At 39.9% G+C, this 24,047-nt stretch overlaps 1 protein-coding gene and 1 long non-coding RNA gene across 2 annotated transcripts in view; one reads left to right on the top strand and one right to left on the bottom strand.

Annotated features, from left to right (window-relative positions):
- Positions 1 to 24,047, top strand: part of LOC138825097 (contactin-associated protein-like 4) — a 230,957-nt gene that overhangs the window by 38,773 nt on the left and 168,137 nt on the right. The window lies entirely within an intron of this gene.
- Positions 819 to 19,182, bottom strand: LOC138825078 (uncharacterized). The gene is made up of 3 exons (XR_011371336.1): positions 19,131 to 19,182; positions 1,344 to 1,457; positions 819 to 850 (listed from the first exon to the last, which is right to left on the bottom strand). It is a non-coding gene; the product is annotated as an uncharacterized lncRNA (long non-coding RNA).

Genomic DNA, 24,047 nt, shown 5'->3' with positions numbered 1-24,047 from the left:
TTAACACAGAGAGACTTCTTTCTTAAGGAATCAGGAAAACTGACAAAGAAAAGCCAGGCAGGAAGTGGGCAATTTGTTTCTTAGCTGTGCTTAAGTTACTCTGAGCAAGTAGAGTGGTCCCTTGTGACAGAAGGGAGGAGACTGGAGAAGGCTGCTCTTTCGAAGGAGATTTCATTTCCACCAGCAGACAGGAAGAAACATGAACATTTTTGGATGCATATTAATTCCATTTCGTCACAGGCGTGCCATGGTGGGTTGAATTCTGCTCTCCAAAAGGATATCTTTAAGTTCACCTCTGGATCCCTGTGAATGAGACCTCATCTAGACATAGGGGGTTTTTAGGAGATGTAATTAAATTAAGGTGAAGTTTATCCCATTGGCCATGAGAGTTGGCACATGAGACGTGACTGGAACTGTAGGCTCTCAAATCTGCATGCAGGTGGATCCAGGACTTGGTAAAACTCTTACTGACTGTGCCTATGTTTTCTGTCTCATGTCCTGCTTATCTCTTGGTTGCTCTCGCCTTTAACTCCGTAGGCTTATAGCTCTTAACCCCGAGTTGTGATCACTTAAATCCAATGAAATGCCTGAGGATTCAGGTTCCAAGTCACCTTGACAGCCACAGGTCACTAGCACAGGCTACAAGCTTCTCCAGTGTGCTTGGTCTTCAGCTGCTTCACGTGGCTTTGGGAGTCTTTATTATGGAAAATGAAATTCCAAGTAAAGACTAACCATTCCAGTATTAGATAGCTATCATTGGGAACAATTCACTATTGTTGAGTTGAAATCATGGCCTCCCTCTTTTTCATTTGAGGATGGGCTAGATATTTAGTGTCTGTCCTTTAGTGTCCTGTTGGAAGAATAAGATTAAATGTGTGACAATATTAGGTAGGTGACATTGGCCTTACTGACTTTTATGGCGGTTCTATGGTGTGGTCCCTTGCATTTCCAAACATAGTCCCTGGGTTCACACTACACCCTGTCAATTAACCCCATTTGAGCAAACCTCACAGGGCCAAATATATATAGTACTCCATATCAAGATCATCTAAGGGAACAAGACTTCCACATCAGCTTTCTAGGAAAAGTTAATTCATTCTTATCTGATTATACAGCAAAGCAGAATCATAGAATTAGAGTTTATATTTTACACATTCCTTATTAGACTGCAGTAAAACATTCTCATATGTCTTTAGCCAAGCTTGGCGAGCTAGAGCAATAGGTTGGTTCTTATTTTTACAGTATTTAAACGATATATATATATATATATATATATTTTTTTTTTTTTGCAGGTTTAGCACTCAAATTAGTTTATGAATTGAGGGGAAAAATAAAAACCTTACCTTACGAAGAGTTGAACATTTTGGAGAATGAGGTTCCAGATCAATTCTGTGGTCAGGGCTGAGTCACTTTGGTGTGTAGCTTTGTATTTTGCATTCTGGCCTTGAGAAGGTGAACTACAAATGAACAAAGATTTACATCTTTTATTTCTCAGTGTGCTCATATCCTCGATTCATTAAAGCAGAGGAGAGTTGGCTGCTGGTTCTGGATGAATTTAGAGTGGCGTCTGTTCTTCTATCGATTCATTTGATTAAACCCTGGGGATGACTGGCCTGTTCTATTTGGGTCCCTCTTTTCTGTGGGTGTTGCTGTCGCTGCTGGTCCCCCCCATCCTCACAGTCCACCCTCTTCCCATCTCCCTTGTCCTGTTGGTGTCCTCTCGATTGCACCTTTTATTGTCCTTGTCTGCTCCAGAGCCCACCTTGTCTAGCTTTAAATCAACCTGATAATGTCATCCTCGTGATTGTATAAAGTCTCCAATCCTAAGTAATTTATAGTGATAAAAAATGCTGGTTTGGGAATCAAGGACATTACATTATAATAGTAAATTGTGGCTGGCCTTAACAAAGTGACATGAACTATCTCTCACTTTCATTTTATAAAAGTGTGATGTTGACTATGGGGACCCCTGTATGCCCGGATACATGTTATTTTTCTATGTGATACTGTATAGTCAGGTTTTTCTTTCTAAGTAGCCTAACAATGGGAATCTTCAAAGTGTGTGAGTGAGAGAAATTGGTGGCCCTTTTGTGAGGAGGTAATGGGAGAATCTTAAAGCAGATAGTCTTTGTTAAGTCTCTTCAAACTAGAAGTTAGACTCTGCCTGCCTTGGGAAAGACCTCGAGCTGTGATATAAGATAAGAAAGTCAATTGACAAACACAATCTTACTAAAGCTGGTAGAACAGCCCACATGGATTCATAACCCAGAAATTCCCACAAATACGTAGCATACCTTCTTTCAGTGTGTATCTAATATTTTTCACAGTAGGAAGAAAATGTCAATGTGGATGGAATGAGTGGATGCAAGGGAATCAAGTGGTTTCTTAGATCGAATTTCCCCCAGAAGCACAGCGATAGCCAATGACTGAGGCACAAGTCTTTGTCCAGATTGAGTTGCCAGGAGCAAGACTGTAGAGAAGGGGAAGGAAGTAGGTGATTTCAGCAGCGTTAGGCACAGCTCAGGCAGGAGACCAAGGCCTACATCCATGTCCCACCCTAAGGTAAAGGTAGAGACTCTAGCAGGTGTCTGGCTTCTTGAATGATTGACTTAGAAAGTTAAGTGCCTTATGCTAACCCTGAGTAGATTCAACGATGGATAATGGTTGATGTGTGTTCATAAAGTTGTAATGGCTGAAAGTTAACCAGTAGAGGGAAACCAAGAGAGCCAAGGAGAATGTAGAGGGGGAGAACACAGACAAGAATCCAAAGTATAACATACAAAATTAAGAGGAGTGAGAGAAGGGGTAGGTTGGGAGGGTTGGGTGAGTATGTTGAAAGGGGTGACATTGATCAGGAGATATCGTATTCATCAACTGCTTGGTGTAACGGCAACTCCTTTGTACAACCACCTAAAGTGACAATTAAAAAATAACTTTTATGATCGGTAAAGAGGCAATTTATATGTATATACTGAGCAACTATAGAATATACAGTCTTATCAGGTGTCCTTAGAATGTTTACCTAAATTACGTGTGGTCCATCAAAATAGCATTTCAATAAATCTCAAAGAATTGAAAGTGATTCAGAGTAGATGCCCTTACTACAGTGGAATTAAGCTAGAGATCATTAATTAGGAAAAAAAACACTTAAAATTCAGAAAGGTGTGGAATTCAATTAATACATGCCTCAAAAGGAAATCTCCATGGAAATGAGGAAGGTATTAGTATAATGATAACAAAATACGATAAGTCAAAATTGTGGATGTAGTTTAGGCCGTAGCCGAGAGCAAATTAATTGCAAATATTGCAAAAGAAAGGAGGTCCAATGTGACTGGCCCATCTATAGCCATCTGGAGAAATTAGGGAAAAAACACCATCAGATTAAGAGAAAAGTAACAAATGAAGTAGAGAAAACTCCAAGGAATGCATGAATTAGCGAGAAATGGAAAATATTCAGTATAATTAGTAAAACAAAAGTTTAATGCCCAAGAATCCAAGGTATATCTTATAAAATTAAGAAGGGTTGGAGAGGGATGGGGAAGAATGTTGAAAGGGGTGACATTGATCAAGATACATTGTGTTCATAAACTGCTTTGTTAAAGAGTAACTACTTTGTACAATTACTTAAATATAATAATAAGAAGAAAAGAAAAAAGTCTACTGCAAGAGGACACTTTAGCAATCTTCCTGCTAATCATGTTCAAAATGTCAGTGCATTGAAGAAGCATTTGGAAAAACACAACCTACAAAATCGTATTCAAGATTTTTTTTTATAACACTAAAGCATCCCTCTGTCTTCCAAAGATAATAAATTCCTAATTAAAAGGTTCCAACAAAGAAAACTCCAGGCTAATGTGTCTTCAAAAGGAATGCTTCCAAACACATTTAAGAAAAACAGGACTCTAATCTCACACATTCTCTCCCAGAAAACAGAAGCCAAAAAATCCAAATACTCCCCACTCATTTGATGAGGCCAGTATAACCTTCCTACTAAGCCTTGTCAAGGACAAACAAGAAAGGGAAATGAAAAGCCACTCTCTCTCCTCATGAATATAAATGCAAAATACTCTAAACAAAATATTTGCATACATGTGGGAAGGGACCAAGACTCATCTTCAGAATGAGAGTGTCCCTTGTAGATGGAAATGAGCTGTGTTCTGAAAGCTGGGTGAGTTGTATAACCAAACCCAGGGCTTATGGCTTTCTTGTTGGCTATAATTCCATTATCTATCTATCTATCTATCTATCTATCTATCTATCTATCTATCTATCTATCTATCTATCTATCTATCTATCTATCTATCTATCTATCTCTTGAGCATTCTGTGGCAGGGAAGTTTCGAGCTGAAGGATGGGGAAAGCTATAATTAAAAATGTGTCCTTCACTGTTCCTATGCTGTATTGGACACTTCTCATGGAGCACTTAACCACACCTCTTTCTCCAGCCAATGTTACAATGACCAAATTCCAGCTTCCCCTAGAAATGACAAGGATGCATCTTGAGGCCATACTCTTTGTATCCTCTCTTCTTGCCTGATGACTTTCCTGATACTGAGGGGATGAATCATTGGCTCTGAGAGTCCAAGTGGGATTTACATTCCGTCAATGAAATACTGCAAGTGTGTCTTCCAAGGACTGTGAACAATGGGGGGTGGGAATCGATGGATCTGAACTTCCTTCTTTATCCTCAGGGCAGAGTGTTCTGGGGTGCATCTTGTGAGGCTGTTCAGAATGTGTGTGTGTGTGTGTGTGTGTGTGCACATACCAAGTCAAAAGCACAGTTCTGCTTTGGCTTCCCTGGTTTCACACCCTCTTTCCTTGTGTGCTTACCCCATAGGATCACGTCTTTCATGTTGGCCTTCGAGTCAAGTTTCAACCTACTCTGTCCAGAAGAATTCTGAATAATATGTATAGATTAATGGCTGATGTATTTAATGAGATGTAGTTAAGATGTACAGATAAGCAACTTCCTTCAAATCATGAGAACTGAATAGTAGAAAAATCTAGCAAACACAACTTTACCCAATTGGCCAGTGTTCACCTCATGAGGGATAAGTTATCTTTTTACAGGTATATGCCTTTGGTTCGATGTGATGTGTTTATCCTCTTGCCACTGTGATCTTCCGCTGGTGAGAGTTGGGGTGTGGGGAGGGGGAGCAACTGAAAATGCCAGACGTATCTGAAATAAAGGACCTTACCAGTCATGCTTGGACCTGTCAGGGTCACTGAGAAACATGAGAAGTCTTAGATCCAAGATGAGTGGAAGCTGCCAGAGGCTAGCATATAATGTGATTATATGTAGGGAGACTGGAACAGAAAAGACAAAAAAAGGATAGCCGGGTGCTCATGGCTCACACCTGTAATCTTAGCTACTCAGGAGGACTGAGGTTCAAAGCCAGGTCCGGTAGGTAGTCTGTGAGACTCTTATCTCCAATTAACTACCAGAAAACTGGAAGTGGCGCTGTGGCTCAAAATGGTAGAGCACTAGCCTTGAGCAAAAGAGCTCAGGGACAGCACTCAGGCCCTGAGTTCAAGACCCTTGACAGCCCCTCCCCTCCAAATTCAGTAAAAACTAAGGAAATTCAAATTAAGCATGGACTTTAGTTAATAATATAAAGGAGTCTAGGTGTAGGCTGAATGGGAACCCTATAAAACCATTTTTAACCAAAGAAGTCTTATTTGAAATATGCACACATCCTTAGGCTTTATCAATATGGAATGAAAATGAAAAGGAGACCTCTGGTGATAAAGAAAATGAATGTATGGTTGAGACAGAGTGAAGGAAAAATGAAAAGAATGGAAACATAGCACAAAAATTAATAAAGACTAAATGCCATTTTGGAGTTAATGCGATGAGTGTTTTGTGCCCCTCCCCCATAGTTATCCACAATGTCGGAAGAGGATTTGTGAAATCGGTGCCCAGGAGTTGTCTTTGTGTTTCATATTCTCCCAAGTTGTTGAATTTTAAGACTTTGAATCAATTGGAAGTATTGTTTGCTCTGGCACTAGTAGCCTTTTAGGTTTGTTTCTAACCTTGTTATTTGTAGTTTCATTTATCTATCTATTTATGTTTTTGTTGTTTTGGGCCTTGTACTTGGAGCCTGGTGCTGTACCTGAGCTCTTTTGTTTCTGATTTTTGAGTGGTTAAGTGGAGATAAAAGTCTCATGGGGGACTTTTCTTCCCCAGGCTGGCTTTGATCTGATCCTCAGATCTCAGCCGCCTCAGTAGCTAGGATTGCAGGTGTGAGCTACTGGTGCCTGGCTTATTTGTAGTTTTTCTTTCCATATATTTTTTTTTATTGTAAAAATACTGTACAAAGAGGTTATAGTTACATGAGTAGGGTAATGAGTACATTTCCTATCGAGCATTGTTACCTCCTCCTTTGTTTTTCTCCTACCATCCCTTCCCTCCCCACCTCCCCAACTCCTCTATGTGCCCCCTCAAAGTTCTAAAGTTTGTTTTCAACATAGTGTCTTGTACATCTTATTGTTACAATGGGTCAACCTGTATCCTTGTTTTCAGCATTTTGTTTTTTCCTTCCCCTCCCCAAATTAAAAAATGTATATACAAGATGCAGGGCACTGGAATCAAATACAGTGCAAACAGGGGTTATACCATGGGGAAAGAACGTACAAAATCACACAGTACATTATAAATACATTAAAGACAATAACAAGAAGGATAAAACCTCTTGTGTCCTTATCTTGGGGTTCATTTCACTTAGCCTCATCTTATATGCTCACGTGTACATAGCTTTTGAGCTTTTCTGCTTGTCCTAGACATATACTAGTTACTGCAAATAAGGGAAACCATAGGATCTATGTTTCTTTGGGCCTGGCTTACTTCACTTACTGTAATTTTTTCCCAAGTCTTTCTATTTCCTAATGTAGTTTTATAATGTAAAGATCTATTCTGCTGCATTGTCTTCTTTGCTTTTTAATTGCAGTTCTCACAACCGTAATCCTGAGGAATCACATGGTTTTATGGCGTTTTCTCTGTGTCTCCTCCTGGAGTCCTCTCCATCAAAAAAATTTTCTTCCCTCTTTGGGAATTCAATTATTTGCCTTAGTTCTTGGTAATTTAAGTAGAGATCTAGTCTGCACCAATACTTAGTGGATTTGAGGATTATTTGTCATTTTTTTTCTGCTACCTGGTAATTTGATTTCTTTAAAACTTTTTGTCATCATGTACATTGACATTATAAAACAAAAGGGAGCACGTCTCTAGTCATAGTAATACTGGTTATTGGCCATTTATAATAGAATACTATCTGGTTGGCTGTGTAAAATGGAACCCACTTTCCTTGATGCTCTATTTAAATGATTAAATAGCTGCATTAAAATGAAAACAAAAATGAAGTCAGAGATTCTATGCCCAAAGAGGAATGATCATGGAGGATTTTTCAAAGCCCCTTTGCTGACCTTGGCTCTGTCTCTTTTTAAGCCCTGGTCTCCTGCTGGGCCTCAGGAGAAGGCCTGGGCAGACCCTGCCCAGATTTGTGCAAAAGAGAAGTACATATAACAATCCTTTACTTATATTTACCACTCCCTGCTGCCTGTGCAATGTCTTGAACACACACACACACACACACACACACATACACACACACACACAGCAACTTTTAAAGGTTTCACCGACATACTATCCTTTACATAATTTTTTTCCCTTTCTGATTCCTGGTATTTTTCTTAATCACTATGATTTAAGATTGTTCAAATGACCTTTTATTTATCTCCTGATACCTCTGAGAAAAATAGTGATAAGTTCTCTGTACTCATGACTTGGTATCTCTTCCATACTCTTTTTAAAAAAAATTTTTTTTGTTTCCTTGTAACTGCTACTATCCTAATGTAACTTTTCAATTTCTGATCAAGTTTTTTTTTTTTTTTTTTTTTTTTTTAAGCAGAACCATTACTGCTCATGCAGTTCGAGGCTCTTCTCAACCATTTTTTTTTTTTTTTTTTGTTGGTCGTGGGGCTTGAACTCTGGGCCTGAGCACTGTCCCTCAGCTCTTCAGCTCAAGGCTAGCGCTCTACCACTTGAGCCACAGCGCCACTTCCGGCTTTTTTCTTTTTGCTTATTTGGTGCTGAGGAATCGAACCCAGGGCCTCAGGCATGCAAGGCAAGCGCTCTACCATTGAGCCACCTTCCCAGCCCAATGAAAACCACTTTTAAAGCTCAACGTAAATCCTAGTGTAAGTACATTTTAAAGACTCATGTGCCTGCTTAAGGCTTTCAACTGGATACTGTCCATGTAGGAGTTGATGAATTTATGAATGTGCTTTCCAAAATCTAGCTAATATTCCATAGTGCTTTAGCAAATTATTCAACAGCACTGAAAAAAAAGGAATAAACGAACAAACCTTCCAAAAGGCAACTGTGAGATAATTTATGACCATTCACGGAGGCTTTCTCTGACTAACCCATCTTTGCTTAATTTGCATCCCATTGCTTATATTTATTTGATTTGCTCTTTTGCTGTTAGTACTGTACAGTGTTGAGTATATGATTAGTGCAGTTACATAAAGAGCTCACCCATGCAGAAACACAGAAATGAAATAAAAATGTGAGAAGTGCAAATCCCAAGCAATGTCATAAATAGAGGAAATGACCACAGTTTTAGGGCAAATAAAGAACTAATACTTACCTGGTGTGGGATAGGTGGATATTTGAATGTGGTAATTTTGCAATAGCATTGAAATAAGAAAAGAGCTGGATGTATTTTGAAAATTGAAATGAAATTTATATCACATATAAACTGTAAAAGATACAGTTCAAGCCAAGCATGGTCATGCATTTCTGTAATTCCAACACTTAGGAGGCTCAGGTAAGAGGATCATGAGTTTGAGGCCAACTTGGGTCAAATAGTAAGTCTGTGTCTTCAAACCAAATTACAAACACAACACTAGAAAAAAAAGCCAAAAAATGTTGTGTAACCATTGCAAGTATCAGGTTACAAAAATAATGAACATATTTAAAATTGAGTTTTGGATATCTACTTTCTCATTTATTTTTGTGTTAATTTTCATTCTTTGTGGTTAGTCTAGGCATTAACAGTAGTGGCAAAGTTATAACACTATTTTCATTGAATATTCCTTAGCCTCAGTGGTATATATAAAACATTCTGATCTAATACAGCTCTGTCTTCTTTTTTTCATAAATGTTTATCTGTATCTATTGTATGTCCTGGCATAGATTTATAATTGTTGTTTTGTGCATTTATTTTTTCAATCATATAGAGAGAAAAGGAGAGTTGCATCCCGGGATACAACAATACTTCCTTTTGTGTTCATCTGTGCCTTAAATATACTAGGGGTATTTCTTCATACTATCTAATGTCCTTTCTTTTCCATTCACAATCTTCCTCTGTGTGTGTGTGTGTGTGTGTGTGTGTGTGTGTGTGTGTCTGTCTGTCTGTCTGTCTGTCTGTCTGGGGCTTGAACACAGGGTCTAAGTGCTGTTCTTCAGCATTTCTCTCAAGGCTCTAGCGCTCTACCACTTGAGCCACAGATCTTCTTCTGGCTCTTTGCTGGTTAATTGGAGATAAGAGTCTCTCTAACTTTCTTTCTTGAGCTGGTTTTGAATTGTGATCCTCAGATCTCGGCCTCCTGGGTGACGAGGATGACAGATGTCAGCCACTAGTGCTCACCCGGCTTTCCGGAATTCCAGTGTCACCTATCAACGCAGAACTCTCAGTTTATCTTGCCCTGTGTTTGTTGAACTTCTTTGCTATCTCGACTTGAAGCATTTATTAAATTTGGAAATCTTCTGGCTATTAATTCTTTAAGCATTTTTATCTGCCTTTTACCTGCTCCTGCCTTTCTTAGATCCCGTCCATTGTTAAGCTAGCTCCTGCTGTGCGTCTTTCCTAAGCTTTGTTTGCTTTTCCCATTTTCTTCTTTGTGTTCCTCAGAAAGGAGGGGCGGGGTGAGGGGGTATAGCAATTAGCCATTTCCACATGGACTTATTCTTACTTCTGCTGAAACTCTAGTGCATTCACTTCAGTTGTCCTGTGTAGTTCCATAATTTATATCGATTTATTAATATCCTTCTGTTTTCTAAGACATCACTCTATTTTCCTTTAACTCCTTGCTCATGGTTTCTTACAGCTTTTTGAGCATATTTAAGAAAGTTGCTTTTAAATCCTGCTTTAGTGGCTTGCTACCTTTGTTTCCTCTGGGACAGTTTCTATTCATTTATTCCTGCAAGTGGGCTGCCTTTTCTCATTTCTTTGTATACATCTTAGTTTGGATGGTGGAAAACTGAACATGTTGAGTGTTATAACATGCTAACTTTTGAAAATCAGATCATCCTTTCCTCCACAAAGAGTTTGCTTTTTATTGTTTGTGTGGGTTGTATTTGCTTTTCTAGTGACTATTTACTATTTGATTTGAAAGATTGTTATTTATTCGAAGTTGTCTCTGAGATCCATATGTGAGATTTTTCTCAAACACATAGGGGAAAAAACCAACACAAAAGCCCTTCTCAATCCTTGTGCATTGGCTCTGCATTGGGAAATTTATTCCTTAGCAAGCGGTATACAACTCTTCCCCATCTCCTAATCCCCGCTCACAAACATAATCCTCCAATTTGTGTTTACTCTTAATCACTCAAATTATGTCTCATAAGTGAGGAGAATAAACAATATTTTAACTGTGTCCCCACCAAAACTTTTCTGATACAGTACAGAATGATTTTTAATGGAAATGTTATGAATTATTTTTCTATAAGAGACAAGAAAAACTCCATAGGTATCCAAGTAGCATTCCTGTAGCCAAAATATATCTCACTGTTCATATTTTCCTTGAGGAAAAAAATAGACTATGCCTACTGTTTGCAAAATTCTACCAAAAACCATTGCCAACAGCCTTGTTCTTCAGGGACCCTGTCTGTGAAGAAGTGCACATGGCTAGCCTTGGTAGACTCTGCGTTAGTCCATATCAGAACTGCTTTGCTTCCTGAGTTTTTATCTTGCTCCTGCCTAGAAGGGAGCAAAATACAGCTGGGTATCAGTGGCTTGGCCTGTAATCCTAGCTACTTAGGAGGCTGAGATCTGAGGATCGCGGTTCACAGCCAGACCTGGCAAGAAAGTCTGTGAGACTCTTCTCTCTAGTGAACCACCAGAAAACTGGAAGTGGCGCTGTGGCTCAAAGTGATAGAGCACTAGCCTTGAGCAAAATAGCTCAGGGACCCAGACCCTGAGTTCAAGCCCCAGGATTGGGAGGAGAGAGGAGAGAGGGAGAAAAGGAGATGGGAAGAGAGGGAGAGGGGAGAGGTGGTATGCCATGTTATAGATTGTGAATCTAGAAGGAAGCAGCACCTGATGGATTCCATGACGTTATTTACCTCTGACAGACAGTCTCTATGGTATAGCCTTATCAAATGGAGGTCACTGGGTGTGTGTGGGGGGCATGAGGTGAGTTCTTTTCAGCTATTGTATTAAGTGCTCAGTAGATCCTGCTGCGTAGCATCTAAGTATGCTGAGTAAGGTTGGGAAAGATGAACCCCTAAGTCCCTGTTTTGAAAGATGAAATTAAAAATAAAAGAATGAACAAAAAAAAGAGGCAAAATAGTTAATGGCAAAGCGAATTCCACGGCTGACTGCTTGGTGTGTGGGCTGCTGTGGAGAGCCGCGATGGTGGCATCTTCCTGTTTGCCCTTTATTTCTCATCTGGCTCAGGTAGGCATGAGTCATCCAATGCTTTGGGGAACATGGATCACTGCACAGCTTGGGGACAAGGTTCAGCTGCTACCCTTAAAGTCTAAAATAGAAAAGCTTTCATAAGGGGAACGGAGAAGCTGGAGGAATTGCTCTTCCTCCCCTGTGTTCTGAAAGGAAGATCAAAGGAAAATTTGGAATGGAAGGAGCACACAAGTATGAAGAACCCTTTGGTCTGTTGCTTTGTCCTCAAATGGGCTCATTGTAGGGGTGTTAGGGATCCCCCTTTTAATTCTTAGATCTCTGAATAGGAGCAATGCCATTAGCGTGAGTTTTCACTTGAAGAGAAGACTGACTGTCCCAAATGAAACCACTCCATTGTTCTTAATATGTAGAGACTGTCACTCTTAGGAAGAACATTGTCCCAATGGCCAAGAACAAATGGAGGGTTGGGTCCCGAGGAGGAGAAGTATATGTGAGGGCGTAAAGGTGCCATTATGAGATGGAAGGTTCTAGAGACCAAGTCATTGAGAGAAGTCATGACTGTGAAACTGTTCAAGACTAAAGTAGGCAAAAGAGACCAGGACACGACATAAAACTCCTGATTCTGGATTGGATAAAGCTTGGATAAAGAAGCATATTTATTATGATGAGATGGAATATTGGGGGCAATTGACTTAAATATGAGTAAGATAGAGAACACAATTGAAGTGGTGTTAACGACATCTTGAGTTTGAACCATATGTGTATGGTTATGGTAGATAATGTTCTTAGGAGATACCAGTTTAGGGGGAAATAAAGGTTACTGTGTTGGCAGCTTACTAAAAGAAGAATGCGTGTAAAAGCTTGAGGTGTGAGGCAGTGGTTGTGGAGAAAGTCCAATGCATGGGATGGGGGTAAGGTACTGAATGTCCAATTCGATCCATTCTCACTGGACTGTAACAGAGCAACATAGGGCAGAGTAGAAGCTGCTTGATTATTGAGATCTCTTCTTCTCAGGCAGCACCCCGAGAAGTGGTCCCCTGTCCACTGCCCCGTCCTCCCTCCAGGGTTGATGGGAAGGGAGATAAATCCCTTGTAGGTATTTTGAACCCGAAGGTGACAGAAATCTAATCCTTCATTGATTGAGCCATCCATGAACTGGACTTGAGTTCCTCTAAAATGATTAGATTGATTTTCTACACGAGACAGAATAAGAGCCTGAGATAGAAAATGAGATTGCAGTCAGGGGGGAAAAGGCATTTTTCACACTTGAGGCTGCAGCAGAGGAACCCCATCAGTGCAAGAGCATTCTAACTCTTTTGCTTAAGTAGTTTATCTCCGAGATGTGGTCAGTGACCTGCTAGCGTGTGAAAGCCTGCTGTGCCCATCCCTTCGCAGCCATTGCCAAGAGGATAGCTTGGAAACTGCTGGAGAGAGAACATTTACACCACAGGAATCGACACATTCGACAAAGCAGGACCTTGTCCCCATTCCTTAGCCCCCAAGAGATCAAGTTAGGATACCACTGGCCTGAACTCTGCTCTCATGATCCAGGGGGAGATGACGTTGGGAAAAAGGTATTAGGAGTTCTTTTTAACAATTTTTGGACGGTGATTAAAGACCTGACAAGAGTTTGACCTCTTCCTGCTTGATTATTGATTACTTAAAAATATAAAGGTATAGCTGGGTGCTGGTGGCTCGTACCTATAATCGATCCTAGCAACTCAGGAGGCTGAGATCTGAGGATCATTGTTCAAAGCCAGCCCAGGCAGGAAAGTCTGTGAGACTCTTTTTCTTCTTTATTTATTTTAGTCAGTTGGGGGGCTTGAACTCAGGGCCTGGGTGTTGTCCCTGAACTTTATCACTCAAGGCTAGCTTTCTATCCTTTGAGCCACTTTGAGCCACAGCATCACTTCTGGTTTTCTGGTGGTTAATTGAAGATAAGAGTCTCACAGGGCTGGGCACTGGTGGCTCAGGCTTGTAATCCTAGCTACTCAGGAGGCTGAGATCTGAGGATTGTAGTTTGAAGTCAGCCTGGGCAGGAAGGTCCAAGAGTAGTACTCAGGCCCTGAGTTCAAGCCTCACAACCATGATAAATAAATAAATAGATAAGATATAGATCTAGAGATCTATATCTTGATATAGATAGGCATAAATCTATAGCTATGTCTCTATTTATTTATTTTTTGTCAGTTGTAGGGCTTGAACTCTGGGCCTGAGCGCTGTCCCTGAGCTCTTCAGCTCAAGGCAAGTACTCTACCAGTTGAGCCACAGTGCCACTTCCTATGTCTTTATTTTTATAAAGATATATAAATAAAAATATAGATATGGATGATGTCTATCTATATTTTTATTTTCATATGTTATTGTTTATATTCACAGGTAAGCTCTTTAGCATAGCAGGTTTTCAGAAGGCCAGACATAGCATGTCGGCATTGTGAGAATACACATTACCACAAAGTAACATTTTTAGACCTCTATCAAGCTTTTGAGTTGACGTGCTAGTTTATTGACTGTTTGATTTCACACTTAAAAGCCAACACTTCTCCTTTTAATGTCTATCTTTATTTACTTGCTTTTTGTGTGGTGCTTAGGCTTAAGCCCACAGCCTGTGTAAGCTATCCAAGCAAGCTCTCTACCCCCAAACGAATCCCCAAGCCCCAATGTTCATCTTTGATCAAATGATCTGAAAGTCTTGATTAGAGCTGGAGAATCATGGATTTTTTCCCCCTCAGTGACCTATCCATATGAATTAACATTTTTATTTATATCAGGAGTGAGAAGTTCAACCAGCTTGCTTTGAAAGTCTCTGGTACAAGTCCCATCTTCCACTAGACTAACTGGGAATGGTTTTGTGGGGGGGAAAATACATGCTTGTGGATGCTATCTGATTGTAAAGCAATCTGTATGCAATAATCATGAATATCAGTACGGATCTCAAAACACTGTTTATTAGTCTGTGCCTTTGAAATCATGCTGGTGGCTTTTTAAGTTAATTAGTCTGCAGTTAGTGACCCCCCCTGGTCTTGGATATTAAAAGCTTCAGAGCAGATGCCCTTAGCTTTGAAGAAGAGACTTTCTGTAACTGGGCTCCACTCTCCTTCTCCTGCTTTCGTGACCGCTGCCCTTTCCCCGGGCCTCCAATCCCTCCAGTCCAATTACTGCCAGGCTGAAAAATGTGCCCTGCATTGGTTTGCCCCTGTGCCCCTTCTGTGCTTAGAAGTGGCGTTTCGGCCTTTCAGGATCCTACCCGAGAACCTAATAAAACATTTCTGCTTCCCTAATCACTCAGCCCGCGGCGCTGTCCTCAGCCTCACCTCTCCAGGGCTTGCTCTGTTCCAGTTCTTCGTGCAGCAGCTATCACCTGCTAACGCGGCGTGTTGTCCTTTCCTATAAGACAGACTCTCCAAAGGGGAGATCTCTTGCAACATAGAACATAAAAACATACATACATATATCTTGTGTATTTCCATCTGATATGCCTTGCAGTGAGTTGGGCCAAAAAAAGCACTTAGTACATTGTATAATACACCCATCACTTCTGGCATATCTATGTCTATATCTCTATCTATGTATCTCTGTCTGTCTGTCTGTCTGTCTGTCTGGTGTGGATACTGGGGCTTGATTTCGGGGCCTCATGTTCTCACTTGGCTTTTTCCACTCGAGGGTTACCTAGCCCTCTACCACTTGAGACACGCCTCCACTTCTGGCTTTTTAGTGGTTAGTTGGAGATAAGAGTCTCAGGGGTTTATCTTTCTGGGCTAGCTTTGAATGGTAGCCGTGATATCTTAGCCTCCTTCCGAGTAGCTAAGATTAAGGTCTGGGCTCTGGCCTTCATAGTTCTTTCGAGTGTGTGTGTGTGCTCATGGACATGAAGCCCATCTTGGTTGAGGGTTTTAGGTGTCAATGTAGGCAGCAGTGATGATGACTGGGATAATGCCAGTAACTTCTTGATTCCATTTCTCTTGGTTTGAAATCATTGTGTCTGAGGTCTAGTCCTTGAAGCCATAATAGATCTATGTGATTATGGAGAACTATTTATTCTATATCCTTTCCTGCAAGGGGTGACTTTTAGGGATTTGAAGAAAGTGGTCTTTTATAACCTTCTAGCCTCTTGTGATATTCAGGGGTCACTGAATTTCCATTATATATATGTTTAATTCATATATATATTCATCTATCTGTCTATCTGAATTAGCAATGTTCTAAACATCATAGTCCCACCGCTCTAATTTCCGCAACCTTCACATTAAAAAAAAGGACATCAGGATAATATGTAGCTATTGTTTAGATTTTTTTCAAACCTATAAATGCTAACCACTTTGTAAGCTTTGTACAAACCCCATTAATGAAAGATTTAAGCTATTTAATTACGTTAAGTATTTTCTGACATCAATATTCAGGAACTATTTATTCATTCCTTGGTATTCAAATCACATTTCCGATATTCTAAGAAGGATTGGTGGGGATTAATCAAAAAATATTTCTTAGGAAAGAAATGATAGAAAAGTGGTTGGAAGATCCTTTGAAATGTTGGCTCTGCCCATTACGAGATCTGCCAATTCATTTCATTACTAGAGAGACAAAGCTCTTGCCACCCTCTGACCTGAATTCATTTCAGAAGCTATCTGATTGATTTCAGGCACTGAGTACGGCCATATTAGAACAATTACAGTTCCACTAATGATAAGGTGAACTTTTATGTTTGCCCAGTTCTTCAAAGGTTCAGTTGAATTTAAGGCTGACAATGGTATTCGCATGTGGGATTTGGTTCTTAGCTATTACTTTCATAAGCATTGGAAGGGCTCTATTCCTTCCTCGGAGAAAAGTTTTAATATGCGACAAGTCAGATGATGGGACAGATTTTATATTTCAGCTGTGGTTGAGAGGTGGAGAAAGGAAGTCCTGGATGAATGGTAGGAAGAGGAATGTGTTGTAATTCAAATGATGACAGAGAATCTAGGAACAGGTTTCACAGAAAAATCTGCTAGTTCCTGAGGTTCCAAGATTAGAATGAAATTGTGTTTCCCAAGACCCAAGCTGCATTTATCCAAAGACAATGGCAAGACTAGATTGGTTATGTAAGAGGCACATTAAATTCTAGAGGAAAGGAGAGATTGTCGCTCAGAAGCACAGTTTTCTCTCTTCCTCTCCAGATTGTGAACTAACTTGAATCCCACTGCCTTGTTTCTATTCTTCTTACCTCCTGAAAAGAATTGCACAGCCATTCCAAAATGGATCATTCTACCAAATCCTATCTTTTTGTTTGTCCTTGCATTCCCTGTTGCTTCCGTTTTCTATTCAAATTTACTGTCTACTAATGGCTCATTTAGTACCTCTATCTAGGAAATTCCCCCAAACTATTACTCTTGTCTTATCCCTCTCGCTTCCCAACCTCTCATGGTGCTCCAACATCTCATGGTTGTTCAGGAAATCCTGGTGATTCTGTACCATTAGGCCTTCTATTTCATTCACAGCCATGGGGGTTTGCGTGCAAACGAACACTGCTTTTATTCAAGACTTGGAACTGCTGACTCAGATGAATATACTCATCCCTAAAGTAGTACTTTTTGTCCTAATTTGACCAAGGAGTTCCTTTGGTAGCACTCGGGCAATATACTCACTTTGTAGAGTACCCCAGCGGATAGGATTTTCCTTCCTGCCTTATTTGATATACTTTGGATGGCCCATAAGAGCAGTCTCTGCTTTCTGATGTAGCCTCTTCTCCTCTTCTAGCCAATTCCTTTGACCTTGTACTCCACTTTCCAAACCCTATTTCAAACAAATTGAAGTCTGTGAGCATGCCTCTCTGTCTCTCTGTCTCTCTCTCTCTGTGTCTCTCTGTGTCTCTCTGTGTCTCTCTGTCTGTCTGTCTGTCTGTCTGTCTGTCTGTCTGTCTGTCTGTCTGTCTGTCTCTCTCTCTCATATCTGGTCTTTCTTTGGGAACTCCCTTCCCTTGTTCTTTCTTCTCTTTGGTAATGACTCCTGTGAGGCATTTAGTGTTGACGCCACTCTTCCTGGCAATCGCCATGCATTTTTCAGTTGTGGTCATGTACCTCGCCTTTGTGCTTGCTTAGGATCTTTTGCCTCACACCCCACTTAGCAGGAACCCTCTTTTCTCAGGTGAATCCAATGCCTTTTCTTTTGAGATAGTAATTTACTAAAATTCACGTTGCCCAGTGAGAAGCTAACAAAGTATTGTTCAACTGTTTGAAATAATAGGAGATAAAGAAGAAAGTGCTAAAGTGAACAATCACTCCAGAAGTGACACCGAGCAGCTGTGGCAAGTTCTGCACAGTATTATTGAAAGAGAGCAAATTGAAATTATTTTAAGTTTTTTTTTTTTTTTAGTCCAGAAGAATGGAAGACTAGAATGATGTGGCCATCTGGTTTTGACAGGAGGTAAAAATGTCGGTATTTAGAATGCTGAGATATCTATAAGGTATCCATGAATAGCTGTAGAGGAAGCACTCAGGATTTGAGAAGTGCATCTCATGAAAGAAAATCAGAGCAAGTAAACAAAAATCAGGTTTCATCTTCCTGAACACATCATTGGAGCCACCACCCGGAGAAATGTGGTTTGCTGAGAATGTAAAAGTCAGAGGAGAAGGAAGTTGTCTTGATATCTTAGCAAAGAGCAAGCAAAGAAGCATAATGGAAGGATGGTAAAAGGGCTGGTTGGAGCAGAGAAGAAAAATACGAAGAATTTTCCACTGGACCTAAAAGAAGGAATGATTTTTTTCCCCTAAGTGACAAAAGTTTGGTTGTGATATGTTTTCTCTCAGGTTATTTATTGACCTAGATTGGCAAGATGCAAGATATCAACATGGAAAAAGCAGAGAGCTATTTTCTGCTTTTGTTTGGAAAGCATCATCCCTCAAAAAAAATATCACATACATCCTGAATTTATGGTTGAAACACTACCCGTCAATCATCAGCAAATTCCCCTTCAATGCAATGTACTTATTGTCTGTTATAAGGCCCCTCCTATTTTTATATAAGGGAGCATAAAATTCTAGAAAGATTGCATCCAGGCTTGCATGCAATTTTGTGAAATAAAAAAAAAACACGTTAGATTTTAAAACTTCACAGGGGCAATTATACAACACAATATTCTTTGACTCAGCTATGCATCTCTTGAAGGAAAAATTGGTGCCATTAAATGAAAACATAAAGTTCCTGACATTTATGGTTGACTATTGAGCTTAGCCGACTCTAGAAATATTGCATTCATATTTCCTAAAGCTACAAATTGCAGATTTCTTAAATTAAAAAAAAGCTAAATTCTGATTTCTGAAGGTACATTCAAAGTAACGATCTGACCTTTATGTATTTAAAAAAAATTCTTGTGTAACTGTGGGGTTACAAATTTTCAGAACCCAGATGTAATAAAAGCAATAGTAACTGCAATATAATCATCTCTGCTGGTAATTGATTCCCCATTCTGCTTATGGAAAGTATTTGCCTTTTGCAGTGATGGTTACTCACATTGTGGGCATGCATCATGGACATTCATCAAGATGCTTCTGTTAGGATGCTGGTGGTTTTTTTTTTTTTTAAATTTCTTTTGCTCTGTTCTCCTTTTGGTCAAAGAGTATGTGGGAAAACTCACGGGTGTGGATGAGATTCATAGTGTTGCCAGAAGCAATTTGAAATTGGCTAGGCAGAAGCACAGAATCTATTTTTTTTCCTTGTCCATCTTGTCTGATCCAGAAAACATCCGCATTAACTCTCATTCTCCGTTGGAAGCACTACTTTATTATGACTCGGTGGATCAATATTCACCGAGAAGCAGAACTATGATAGGTAGGCTGACAATTGGGTGAAAGGCCTCATTGGTTTGAGAGGAAATGAGGTCGCTTTGTGAGACTTACTTTCTTCTTCTTCTTCTTTTTAATCAGGAAGGTCAATTTAGAACTTTCCATTGTGCATCACGAATAGAAATAAGATGGAGATAAACAGAACAAAACGATGTGGTGTGTTCCCTGCCCTCCCCATCTTCTACTTGTACTTTTTCCTGACAATCTTCATTATACTTCCTGAAAATACTGGCTAAATTTTCTCTTGGCAAAACCAGTAACATACTTGCTGGCCTTCTTCTTCTAATACAGACTCACTAGTGGCTTGCAATTCGTTATTTCTTGCAAAAGATATTTCTTTTCCAATTTAGGAGATGATAAAAGCAAGTCTACCGTGAATTCAGGATTCAAATTTACAGCCATGGCTAACATCAGATTAATAGGCAGAGTTTGTAGTGGTGTTACATTTGCCTTATTCACTGTTTCAACACAATATCTAAAATGCAAACATATTGATATTTGATTTTGTTGTATCACCCAAGACAGAGAAATCAGTTCAAACACAGGTAAAAAATTGAAACAAGGATAATTCAAAATACTGAGATGTGTGTGACTCATGGTAGGAAAATAATTTGTAACATTACTTTCACTATAGCATTTTTTTGCTCTACGTTTTTCGTAAAAATCATAACCTTTGTGTGTTCCTCTCATTTTTTCCCCCAAAGAGTAGGAACCAGATGGAGCTGGCTGGGGTGCATGTGTGTTAGAGGAAGCAGTTCATTGTGTAGCAAATAGGTCTATGAGTGAAAGCATCTCTAGAATTAAATGTGTGCAAGGGGAATATTGTACCTATTGGCTTTGAATTCTAAATTCTACTTGCATACCACCCTGCCATGCTGTTGTAGAACATTATATCTATTTAAGCCAACAGATACTATCTATATGACTACATATGTTGATGCTTATCTCTGCAAAGTTTGAACCCCAAGTCACTGATCTGTCCACTAAATGCTGCATGATTCTGCTCTTTAACGTGTGTATGTGTTTGTGTCAATGTCTTATAGCAAACTGCTTTTGCAATTGTATGGATGCATTATATTCAGATGACTGCCCATATCTGCATGGGAATAACGGTATTCCTGATGATTCGTGGATAGCTTCAGAAAATCATAATTTTTCAACGTGTTCAATTTATGTATACAATGCATCGTGAGCAACGTCACCCTGTCTATCAGTCTCCTCCACTCTCATCTATCCCAACCCCACTCATCTCCTCAAGTCCTACTCCCATTTTCACATATGTCCAGGGACTATTCTGACTGAATTCACCCATCATTCCTCCTCCAATCATCTGCCCCTCCATTTCAGCCCCCACCCTCCTCAGATAAGACATGGTTCAGTTCCCTGATATTAATTTTGTTAAATGTCTGTTGTTTAAAAGGGGTTATGCCAATGGAAATCTACCCCTGCATATACCATACTTTCATCACTTTGATTATTATATATATATGTATATATATATGTATATGCATATAGTTCCATATGTGTTTTTACACATGCTTATATGAAAATATAAAATATGAAAATATGTGCTTTTTTGTTCTCTGGGCCTAAATTACTTCACTTCATAAAATTTTCCAAGTTCATCCATTTTCCTAAAGATGACATAATATTCTTCTTTATAGATGAATATAGTTACATATACATACATGAACACACATACATAGATATACATATATACATACCCACATCTCAATCTATATATATCACATTTGCCAGCTATACAGCTGACAAGGGGCTAGTGAAACCAACATAGAAGAACTCAATGAAACAAAACCCCCAAAGACTCAATAACTCAATCAATAAATGAGCAAAGGACCCAAATAAACTTCTCAGAAGAAGAAGTAAAAATGGCCAATAAGTACATAAAGCAATGTTCAACATCCCTGGCCATAAAGGAAATGTAAATCAAAACAAGGCTGAGATTTTATTCCACCTCAGTAAGATAGGCCATCATCAAGAATTCAAAGTACAACAAATGCTAACTTGGATTCAGAGGAAAAAGAAACCCTACCACACTGTTGGTGAAGATGTCGATTAGTGCAGGCACTGTGGAATGCAGTGTGGCTATTCCTCAAAGAACTAAAACTAGACCTACCTTATGATCCAGCACTGCCACTCCTGGGATTTATTCAAAAGATCACAAGTCAGAGTACAATAAAGACACTTGCACATACATGTACATCGCTATACTAGACACCATAATCAAGTTATGGAAACGGCCCAGATGCCCTATAACCATGAGATGGATCAAGAAAATGTGATCTATCTATCTGATCCATCTATCTATCTGATCTGTCTATCTGTCTATAAAATATAAAATAATAATTTACAGAAAACATGATGTATTTCAATCAATCTCTCTCTCTGGGTCTATATATAAAAGATACAATTCTAATTTACAGAAAATGTGATATATTTCAATCTCTATCAATCTATTTATCTATCTTTCTATCTCTATCTAAAATCATAATTGATACAAGGCAAACCAACAACTCTGAGGATGTTGGGCACCCAAAGAAAAGCGCTCCTACAGATACTGTAAGTATCTTAGCGCACTGTTCACAGCATTGAATTAGTTCTCCAGCTCTGACATACTGGTTAGTGTGATTTTTCCAAGATCAAGTCCAAACCTCTGAGCTGAAGGTTAGTCAGCAGTTGAAGAGTGACATGAGCAGGTCCCCTGTTTTTCACCGTTGTCAAACATCACGGTGGTGGTGTAGTTTCAAGACAGAAAAGATCCTCTTAGCAATGGAGTCAGAGCAGACACCCACAGGAGAGCACATCTTGGGTTACATCTCAAAACCCACGGCCCCTGGTGATCCCTGTGGCCTCTTTAGATCGTGCTGGTCCTTGCAGGTAAATGTCCACAGGGCCTGATCTCCTAACCTTTCTTCTACTGCCCCCCAAAGCGGTGGCTGGTATAGGGGGGACCCACGGGTTGCCTTGGCCTCCTGGGTGAGGCTTTCCCTGTGTTAGTGATTGTGTCAGTGATACTGCAAGATTGCCGACTGTGTCACCAGTCAGCGTTATGTCAGTGACCCATCAATCAACTTGTTTTCTCAGCAAAAGCCATCATCATCTCGAGTAGAGAGAGAGAGCCCCGTGACAGTTCTTGTTGCTATTCGGAATTTATTTTGGCCAATGACTGGAGCACTAGTGGAGTAGTCTGTGTGTGTGTGTGTGTGTGTGTGTGTGTGTGTGTGTGTGTGTGTGTGTGTGTGTGCACGCGTGCACGTGCGTGTGTGTGTGCTAGTCCTGGGGATTGAACTCAGGGCCTGAGCTTTTTTTATTCAAGGCTAACTCTTTACCACTTGACCCACAGCTCTACTTTTGGCTTTTTACTGGTTAATTAGAGAGGAGAGTTTCACAGATTTTCCTGCCCAGGCTGGCTTTAAACTTCAAGGCTCACATCTCAGCCTCTTGAATAGCCCGGATGAGGTGCCTGGCTAAGTGTAGTAGCCCCCAGTGTATCTGTATTCATTGTGAAACAGTTACTCCTCAGCTTCTTCTCTTAGACCTTGGTTATAAAATTGGATTGTCAGAGAATATGTCTCATTAGGTAGATAAATGAAAGACACATCATTCTAAACAAAACAATTGAAACCAATGATCTGTCAAAGAAATGTGTACTGGGTTGACTTACATGGACAGGAAAGACTTTTCTTCAACAGGATTGCAGTGGAGTTTGATTGTCTTGCAAGAGTTGGGTGGGGACCTTGAAGCACAACTGAGCTGCTGGAAAGTACTAGAAGATGCTGTGTGTGTGTGTGTGTGTGTGTGTGTGTGTGTGTGTGTGTGAGAGAGAGAGAGAGAGAGAGAGAGAGAGAGAGAGAGAGAGAGAGAGGAGGGAGAGAGAGAGAAAGAGAGAGAGAGAGCGCGCACTAGCCTGTGTGATCAGGCCATCTGTTTGCTAATTGGAGTTTACAGAAATTAGTCACTAAGCCTCCCACAGAGTCTGGAAGATATAAACTTTTTCCTCCTCCTCCTCCTCCTCCTCCTCCTCCTCCTCCTCCTCCTCCTCCTCCTCCACTTCCTCCTCCTTCTCCTCCTCTTTTAAAATTCTTCTGTTCAGGCTGAACTTTGAACTCAGGACCTTACACATACTAGGCACTTGAGTCACATTCCAGCCCAAAAGACCTTCAGCCTAAGGGACCTTTTACCTTTCTTCATGCCTATATTCCAAAGGAGTGAGAAAGGATATTTTCTTGGTTGTACAACTAGCAAGAGACTGGACGGTGGCTTGTACCTGAAGGGACAGAGAATCTAATCGTAAGTTATATAGAGGAAATGCTCTATGAATAGAGAAGCCAGGAGCCTAAAACTGGGACAAAGCTTCTTTAAAGTTTAATGAAGCAGAGGACAGACATTAAGGTTGTTTTGGGGACTATATATATATATATATATATATATGTATATATATATGTATATGTATATATATACATATACATATATATCTGTTATATATCTATCTCTATCAGTCCTGTTGCCTGTGAAATAAATACAACCTTAGTGATAGGCATCTCAGACTGAATTTAACAAATTT

This window comes from Dipodomys merriami, unplaced genomic scaffold (genome assembly GCF_024711535.1).
Source record: "Dipodomys merriami isolate MVZ:Mamm:240054 unplaced genomic scaffold, mDipMer1.0.p SCAF_134, whole genome shotgun sequence".
Taxonomy (NCBI): Eukaryota; Metazoa; Chordata; class Mammalia; order Rodentia; family Heteromyidae; genus Dipodomys; species Dipodomys merriami.
This window is presented reverse-complemented; position numbering and strand designations above follow the sequence as displayed.